This window comes from Perna viridis, chromosome 3 (assembly GCF_037379345.1).
Source record: "Perna viridis isolate PV_CMFRI_1.1 ecotype Kerala chromosome 3, ASM3737934v1, whole genome shotgun sequence".
NCBI lineage: Eukaryota > Metazoa > Mollusca > Bivalvia > Mytilida > Mytilidae > Perna > Perna viridis.
Genome location: NC_142447.1, coordinates 47,910,671 through 47,920,969, shown reverse-complemented (window position 1 = coordinate 47,920,969; position 10,299 = coordinate 47,910,671).

Genomic DNA, 10,299 nt, shown 5'->3' with positions numbered 1-10,299 from the left:
TATTTTCTTATTTATTTTTTTCAGATATATGCCATATACATGTATTTGAACCATAAAATATTTACTAGATGTGCTAATGTGCCTGTAAATCAATGTTCTAATTAATATATCAATAGTGTGGTGAGTGTTGACAATTAGGGAAAAGGTGATGCCTTTTTAGATATTTGCATTGCTGGGAAAATATTTCATAAACCTGATAAAACCATCTCAATTTGTTTGCCTACTTGAACAAAGAATGTTATGTCTAATGTGTAAATACATTATTTTTTTTTAAAACTATTACCGACTGCAGTTGGTAAGTAGAATAAATTAGATGAATAAAACGTTTTTTACATTGATTAATCATCCATTGTAAGAAAGAAATGAACCTTGAATCAAACATGAAGTAATATTCCAAGTAGTCCCTCAAGCCAGTCCCAAAACCAGCCTCACCACAGTATTGTTAGTGTGTGTAGTTTTTATTATTTTATTTCTGTGATATAATTGTAAATAGAGTATGTAATTTATTTTGTAATAGTTCTTTGTTTTATTATGATCCCTTTTACAAATTAAAAAATGAAATAATATGTGTGTTAGTCTCTATGCTGGTTATCCGGTTACACTGGTATGAGTTTCATTTCATTTTGGGTTTGTCTGCTCACAAAAAAAATATAAAGGAAGGTGAATCATGTTTACTGGACAGATTAGCCAATTTGTGACTCCCTGAAGTTATGAGAGTCATGCGAGTTTAATGCATTTCAGATCAATTTATTGTTCTTAATATAATATCATTTATTACAGAGGTTCATCATCTTAGATTCATGATCATACAGATAATTTGTATGCCAACTTCAGCATTTTGGGCAAAAACATTGGTCTCCACTCATGTGTACAATAAAATTTTATACCATTATCTTAAAATTCACAAAATCATGTATTATATACTGTAGTGGGTTAACCCAACCATTAAGCCTCTGACAAAAATTCAAAAAAAATGGACTTGTTTTGTTTCTATACACGTAGCCTGGAAATTCTTTATTAAATGTAAAAAAAAATAATTTGCTATATGAAATTTTGAGCTGATTTGAATATGTCTGTAAAACACCTTTGACCTGACCTTTATGACATATAATCCACACACGCATCTGTTCTCCGTTACAAAAAAGTCCAAATTTGTGATTGCACCGGATATAGGTTAAACCACTAAACTTGATACAGTGGATTACTGTTAATTGCATGACCTATTTTTCTGAAGAAAAAATATGCAAATAACGGAAAATGTCATTTCAAGAGAAAATAACCTCTGTTTTCAAGGTTTAAGTGGGTATATTCTTCCCCCTCATGTCTAATTAGGTTCCTGCTTTGGTGTCTATCTAGACACCTCTAGTCGGGAGCGTATAAATTCAGCGACATCATCGATTCTGGATTCAGCGACCCATTTTACATTTTAAACCAGTTTGTGTGAAAAGTCAAGATGAAGAAAACGATCATTTCTTCCACTACCGTTTGTCAACAAAGGTATAGATGCAATTAATTTGGCTAACATCCTCCATCACAAAAAGGTTACCAACAAAATTCCCCCATATTTCAAAGACAAATCCATACCAATTATTTCATATTCCTATACTTCACCCATTGCATCCAAAATTTTCAATTATAAAAGGCTATTGCAGAACCTCGAGATTGGGGACTTCAAAGCTAAACCCCCTGACTGTTCTTGCAAAAGCTCTCCATTCAAATATGGTCCTTCTGGTCACGTCATTACGGGAGATTTAACCATTATCGAAAACGAATCTCTACGTAATATCTTTTCTAAAGGTCCCAAGTACCGTGAACCACGCTCCATAAATTGGAATTATAACTTTAAAGTTCTTATGGATGCCGTCGAGGACTATGCAAGAAAATGGATAAAACGAGAACAAGAAGACATTGATTCTCTGTCAGAGTGGTTACAGGCCGTGAGGTCTTTAATTTTGAAACGAATGAAAGTTTTAAGTAGGTCAATGAGTGCCAAGGCTACATCAGTTTTCAAAGACCCCGATGTAGCAAAAACATTGTCTATTATACATGACAAATATGTTGTCGTACCAGCAGACAAAGCCCAAAACAACATTGTTTTTTGTCTGCAAAACGTTTTATATCCAATGTTCATTATCAGAGGTAGACGTAGAAAATAATAGCAGTGATAAGACCTATACTGCTACCACATCCCCAAAGAAGAGATTGTGGAAAACCATAAATCTGTGCTATCCTCTTTTGGTCTCTCTACCAAGGACGATGATTGTGATTTACCGTCTATGTACTGGATTCCTAAACTTCACAAGAATCCATACAAACAACGTTTCATAGCTGGATCTGCAAAATGTACCACCAAACCTCTTTCAAAACTTTTAACTTCTATACTCACAACTGTCAAAGAGGGTCTGCAGTCCTACCACAAAACTTGTTACTCCCGTAGTGGTATTAATTCAATGTTGATCCTGAAAATTCGTAAGATCTTTTGGAGACAGTCAGTTCAAGACTATTATCTGAATATAAGAGCATTAAAACCTATGATTTTTCAACACTGTATATTTCTATTCCCCATACTCAGTTGAAATCCCGACTTAAAAAACATTATACATCGTTGTTTTTCCAAAAAAAGATGGTACACCTAGATACAAATATATAGTTCTTGGTAGAGATTCCTCGTACTTTGTAAGAAATAATTCCAAATTAGGATTGTTTAAAGATAATACGTCATCTATATAGCGGAGACTGAGATTGAAGGATCTAGCCAAACAATATTCTTTCTTTCTGATCAAATCAGCTATAAAGTCAGCCTCATAAGGAATAGATCAGCAAGTAAAGGAGCACAATTTGTTCCCATTGGAATGCCGACCCTTTGTTGAAAAACACGTCCACCACACTGGACAAATATGTTGTCGATTAAAAATTCCAGCATTTTTTAAACATCTTCCTCTGTATATTTGGAAGATGATTTGGAATTATTTCTTGGAAAAAGTTGAAAAAGGGCAATAACTCCAACGTGGCTTCAAAGATTAAAACGAAAATTTTAAGGCATATAGAATTCATTATGCTGAACACGGAATCAGAATTATCAAAATTTGGCAGAACCTAATAGTTTTGGAGATATGTGCGGGTCTACAGTCAGCTACAGGTCCCAGTGATCTAATGCCATCACTTTGCGTCCGTCGTCAGTCGTCTGTCGATCGTCCGTAAACTCTTTACATTTTGCGCAACTGCAGAAAATCCCTCGACCAATCTTAACCAGAGACCATTTAAGCTTCAAATGGTAACCATGATCACATGATTTCAAGTTCTCCAGATGACCAATTCATGCTGTCTAAAGCCTCAAGTTTGTATTTTGTTTTTGTTTTTGTTTGTTTTGTTTTGTTGTTGTTGTTGTCTTTGTTTTGTTCTTTGTTCTGGGGTTTTTTTTTGCACGTGTAAACCATGCGATAGGATTAAGCTTCTGATTCAGTAACCATCTCGTGCTTACAGGTGATGATACTATGAATCTTTCCAGTTTCAAAACCAATGAGCGATACAGAGCGGATTTAACACCCTTATTGCCCCTTTTATAAAAAGCGATTCCCTGTTCTGTTATTCTTGCGAACTAAAAAGTTCGCGTGTACTTTTGATAATTAATTTCGGGTGTATATTTTGGAAGAGACAAATTGTAAATATATTCGATCAAAATGCTTCCCAATATATTGTCTGATCAGTAAGGGAATGGAATGCATTCCAACCTGTGAATACTCTGCGTAAACGTGACAAACCCTGGTTCAATAGTGATTCGAAAATAAAGGTAACAAAAAAATTACCGAATACTTAACCAATCCATAATTAAGTCACGTCCAAAATAAATCTGACAAAATAGATATTACACCACGGGAGTAGTTGGTACAGCAATGGTTCTCATTTCAAACGAAATGATGGGTTAAATCTAGGTTTTACAGCGCGCCAAACCCGCCTCTACCGGTGATGATTAAATAGCATGTTATACTCGGTAAATCAGTGGTCATATCATCACAAAGAATAATTTACAACAAGAAATCATATGTACTCATTGTTGAATAAAAAAATGAGTCTTTTTAACCAAGGGCTGATATCTGAAAAATAATTTTGAGAAGCATTTCCTAATATCCCATATTTCGCATCTTTTATATGTTATTCTTTACGAGATTATGAATAAATTCAGTCTCGTACGAATACAAAAGCAAGTCGGCTAGGAGAGGAGCACATTAAGTGCCCACTGGAATGGCAACTTGTTGTTGAAAAAAAGTTCCTCCAAATGTGACAAATATGTTATCAATAGGAAATCAAGCATGCTACACACCAGCTTTTCTATGTGTAGCACACTTTACCCTTTTGAGATGTTTTAGAAAAATGTAGGGATATGTAACCTAAAAACAACAAATTTTCTCGAACCAGCAAAAGATTTACGAATAAGTTCTTTTAAACGAAATTTCAATTGTACTGTAAAGTGTTGAAATTGAAAAGTCAAAAGTTTGAAGAGAAATATTTTCCGAAAAACTGCGAGATTTAAGGTTTTCAAGTAAATCTTTAGAATTTTTAAGTATCCATATATTGTTAATGCCACTACGAGAGTAGGTGGTATTGCAACTAGCTTGTTGTCCATCTTTCATTGCAGACAATAAATTTTTAAGGTCAATTTGCACCTCTTTCGTGGAGCAAAATGAAGATCTAGCTATATACCTTTCTCATGAAGTTAGGGAATCCAATACAAGTAAGGCAAGTCCTCACATTTTGTTTCGATGTTGAGAGAAGACACGAAGCACTTATAGTTGTTTATCAAAAGTAGTACGATTGTATGTAGTATTACCTGGGATGTTACTATCAATGCCCATGCAATTCCTTGAGAAGGCAATTGAGGTAATCGGCTTTTTCACAGGGACGATAACTTATATGTAGTGCAGCTAGATCGCTCAGAAAATTGGCACTAAATTCCAAAAGTGATAGGAATGTAGAGAGGTATCAACGGCAACGAAATATTTTTTTTCTTAAGAAAATTTCAGAAGAAAAATTCGAACGCAATTTGGACAATATTATTCTTCGAAGTGTATCTTTACCTAATAATGAAGATGCTGACTAAATCACATAAAGCTTTATCAGATAACTTCTGACCCTGGATGACTATACTAGTTATTGTGCAGTCCTAAATATATATATTTTCGTTAATTTCCCGACTCGATAATGAAGATATGACTTCACAACAGAATTGAAGATTGATTTATTTAAAGCGAAATCCTGGACATTATCAACATATTAAAATCAAATAAAGCACCAGGTTCCAGATACCATAAGCCAAGGAATTCTATTTAAAATAGCAATACCGCTTCAAATACTCAATCAGGATTCCTGCCTAGATAGTCTTCTGTGCGCCAAGTTCAGGAAATGTATAATTGTATACGTAATTCATCAGAAAAGAATGAAATCAACTCGTTTGTATTTTGTGACTTTTCAAAAACATCAGACAAAGTTTGACTTATAAAAATATTATATAGTGGTTACGGAGTCAAAAATAAATTACTTGGCTGTTAAAAGCTATCTTGATTTGAGGAAACAAATAAGAGTTATTATTAATTCAGTTTAATCAAATTTATGCGGTATATCTTCTGATGTACCTCCGGGATCTGTATTTGGGCATTTATTAAATTATTTATACATCACGCAGAGCATAACATTGTTATGTAGGTTGTTTGTAGAATTATTCCCGGGTCAAGGTCAAATTCTGATCAAATCTGCAATTGATCGGGATCTGAAAGAGTTTGATGAATAGCCGAAGCGATATAAAATGCTTTGTTTAATCTTGCGAGGTTGAGGGCCTGGCATTTTTTTTAGAACAAAAACAAAATTAATTTTGAAAAAAATGTTTTACTTATTCATTAAAAAAAAACAATGACTCTATGTTTTCCTCATTACTTAACAAAGCAGATTTTCAAATAAGAATAATGATTTCGGTTGCAGCTAAAATACCAATAATTATGTGCAAAAACAAAAATCTTATCCGACATCAAATCCAAGTCATGGTCGGTGCTTTATACAATAAGTAAACCGTCATGACTGCATGCATAATTCTGTTCTCCCTGTATAGTCCCAGAGTTGTTGATGGTTAATTGATTTATTTTCTGAAATAACTGTTGACGTGGTTACACTGAATTTTCTAGATTGATATCCACTTGTTCCAGATTCCTCATTATAATAATTTGTTTTTTTTTATAATAAAGCTCGAGATCAGGATAAAATTGTATTAGATGTAATATTGTTTCTTCGGAGGCGATGAATTTTCCTGGACAGTATTTACAGATGTATGATGGATCGGTGGCATCGTGATGTTAAGAAACAATGGCAAAAGAACGTTTCTATCAATTAAATAGAATCATTTTCCTCAACTGGCACTTGTATTAAATTTTGTGCTGTCAAATCCGATTCGAGTTATATTCATGTATGCTTGTAAATGTAACCTAACACAAGGGTTTGTATATAGCATTTAACTCCTCGCCTAACAGAATAAATAAAAGTGGAAATATTTTGAAGAACATTTCAACCCTATTCCATTTGGTAACATTTATATGCAATAAATTCCATAAACAAAATTATGAAAAAATAATTGTAGAATAAAGGATCTTTATTATGGCAAGCCAAAGTGGACAAAAATCCCTATTTTTTTATATAACAAAATGATTTTCTAATATTAAAAAATAAATTTCTAATATTAAAAAATAATTTTCAATATCAAAAATTCATTTTTTAATATTAGAAATTCAATTTTTAATATAAGAAAATGAATTTTTAGTATTAAAAAAATCAATTTCAAATATTAAGAAATCAATTTCTAATATTAAAAAATCTATTTCTAATATCAGAAAATCGTTTTTTAATATAAACAATTCTTTTATCAATTTTAATATTAAAAAACTTTTTTTAATATTAGAAATTCAATTTCTAATATTTAAAAATCATTTCTTTATAATAGAAAATCATTTTTCAGTATAAGAAAATTAATTTTTAATATTGAAAATTAAAACTTGTTTATTAGTCTGAGGCTTGTTAACATTTTTAGTATTAAAAAATTGGATAATTTTTAATATAAGAAATTGAATTTTTAATAATAAAAATTTATTTTTTAATATTTGAAATTGAATTTTCAATATTAGATAATGAATTTTTAATATCAAAAATTAATTTTCTAATATTAATAATGAATTTTTTTTAATATTAGAAATTGAATTTTTAGTATTAAAAAATGATTTTTTTTAATATTATTCACTCATTCTTTAATTCCTCAAAATAGAGATTACATGAATTACAATTACATAAATATAATTAAGACACAAATAGGAAATATTAAATAATGATAATAATGAATTGTATTACTAATTCATATCTATATACAAGTAAAGTGAGCAAGATATGTTCGTGTACTGGTGACATTACATGCATTAGCTACAGAAATGTATTGCAACCAGCCGCGTAGCTGCCATTAGGCAAAAAAGCTTTTGCCTGCACTTAATTTTGCCAATTTTTTTTTTTTTTGGAGATAAAATACATCCAGTAGAGGCATAAATGATGCTCTAAAACGCTATCTCCGCGGAGCTTCGGGGGGTGGGGGGCGATTCCCCCCCAGGACCCCTCACCAGGGTTCCTTACTGAACCTGCCTTAATTTTGCCTTCACTTTGGCCTCAGCTACGCGCCTAGCAACAACGTAAGCATCTTATATATTCGCCTGTTGACTTTACAATATGAATGTAGCAGAGTCGTCTGAATTCATCTATATCGGAATCACAGAGTTCAGTGGAAGTTTTTCTACCGAGGAGAATTCGGACAAGCTATTCATCATCATACTCGCTGAGTTCTACGTACAGCTCTAGAGGAAAATGTTCAATTATAAGGTCCATCCAAACATTAAACAACTCTGAAGTACTTCTGCAGTTTTGGGTAGCATGGACAAGCATATCGGTGAATATTTGATCAAATAATTTACATGATTGTTCGATTAGGTTTGGTACAGAGGAAATATATTTAGCAATAATGTGAGCGGTATGCAAATCAAAGCAGTTTGTAGGGTACTTCCAGATGTCAGCAACAGCAATGGAATTGTGGTTTCTCTGAACCGACTAAAGCCACTATGTGAGTCTATACGTGTTTTCCAGTCATTATCATGTTTTGTATGAACCGCATTTACCACCATGTGTTTCCATTGTAATTTACCAGGAAAGTTACCGTCTCTGATAAAGATCGCAAGGGATTCGTACAGGTTATATTTGATTAAGATATCTAAAATATCTGGTATAGAGCCTATGCGATTTCGATTGTCTGTTAAGCATGTGAAAAGTCTGTGTAGGAAGATAGTTTTCGCCAAGCAGCTATTATCCAACTTGCAAAGTTTACCGAAGAAATAAAGTTTGCGTTTTTCGATTTCACTTGTTATGCTGCGTAACCCAACCATACTTCCGCAAATGTCCGATCGTGTGAGTGTGCTGAACTTTTGTGCATGTTTGACAACAAAATGTTGAAATCTATTTAGAAGTGCTAGCTCGGTATTCGTTAAATTGTTCCATACTTCACAACGGTGGGTATAACAACAAATCTATATAATTTTATAAGCACTGACGGATTTGTATTTCCACATCTGATATTGGCAATTGCAAAATAAGTGTTTCTACCTTTCCTACAAACGTTCGTTGTCCTTGAGAGCGACTTAAATTTACCATTGAGTTCAATCCCTAAATACACATGGCTTTCTAAAATTGGAATTATTTCCTGGTTAACTGTCCAGTTTAAGTGTGATTTTACGAACGATTTAGAAAATTGTATCACACACGATTTCTTGACATTGAACTGAAACCGCCACTTGTTCGCATAGTCGGTGCACACATCAAGCATTCGTTGTAATGCTTTAGGTGTTGTAGCAATGCATGTAATATCGTTAGCAAGCGAAGGGGCACAACATTTTATACTATTTACACCTGTTACCTGATTAGAATTACACAGCTCATTGATTAAATCATTAATAAACACAAATTATAAAAAACTAGATAACACACCACCTTGCCTTACCCCTTCATTTACTTCAAAATACTTCGATCTGCATTGATTTACAATAACCGATCTTTGTGTATTACTATATAACATATTTATACAGGACCAAGCTTTACCTTTAACACCTAAGTTACAAAGTTTGACCATAAGTGCTTTGCGCCATACCCTATCAAAGGCTTTTCTACTGTCTACGAATGCGGCAAATACTTTACTGTGTTGTTCAATGTTATTATAAATTGTTTCAAGAAGACAAAAGGACGCAGTCAGACAACCTAGACCTTTCTGAAACCATTTTTTTATAATAGAAAATAATTTTTCAATATAAGAAAATGAATTTTTAACATTGAAAATTAGAACTTCTTAATTAGTCTGATGCTTGTAAACGTTTTTAATATTAAAAAAAAATGATAATTTTTAATATAAGAAATTGAATTTTCAATATTAGAAAATGAACTTTTAATATCAAAAATTAATTTTCTAATATTAAATTTTTGTTTTTTTTTAATATTAGAAATTGAATTTTTAATATTAAAAAAATGATTTTTTTAATATTAGAAAATGAATTTCTTATATTAAAAAAAATATTTATTGTTATAAAAAAATGATTTTTTAATATTAAAAAAATAATTTCTTATATTAAAAATATGGTTTTTTTTGTCCACTTTGGCTTGCCATACTTTATATCTATATTTAACTCATTGGTAGAATTTAAATCAATATTTGTTTGTTTGAATAATCATCTGATCAATTAACTTGACTGCCAACAATCCTTGTATAAAAAAATGTGTGTAAGGATTGTTGAATTTTTCAATATAGATTGTTTTTTTTTAGTGCCAATTATTATATACATATAAAATATAAAAAAAAACTAATATAATTTAATACTTATTTTTCAGACATATATATGAAATGGAAAATTACATAGCACTGACAAAAAGCAAAACAGTAACATAACAATTTAAGCATATTAAAGTTTTCATAGATAATTAAAACTGTCTGTATACAAGTGATGTAAGAAGGGTCAGTCTCATCTGGTCTATGGTCATGGTCTCCATGGGTCCGTGGTCCTTAAGTTAGTCAATGGTGTCTCTGTTGTCTGTAATTTCTGTCTGGAGTTGTTGTTTGGTCATGGTAAGACTCATCTTTATCTGCAGCTGTGTCTGGAATGTCTTCTGTATAGTAGCTGTGTTATCAGGTCTGGTGGTCGTAGTCATCATTCTTTTTCTGTATGTTCATTGGGTCTCAATAGA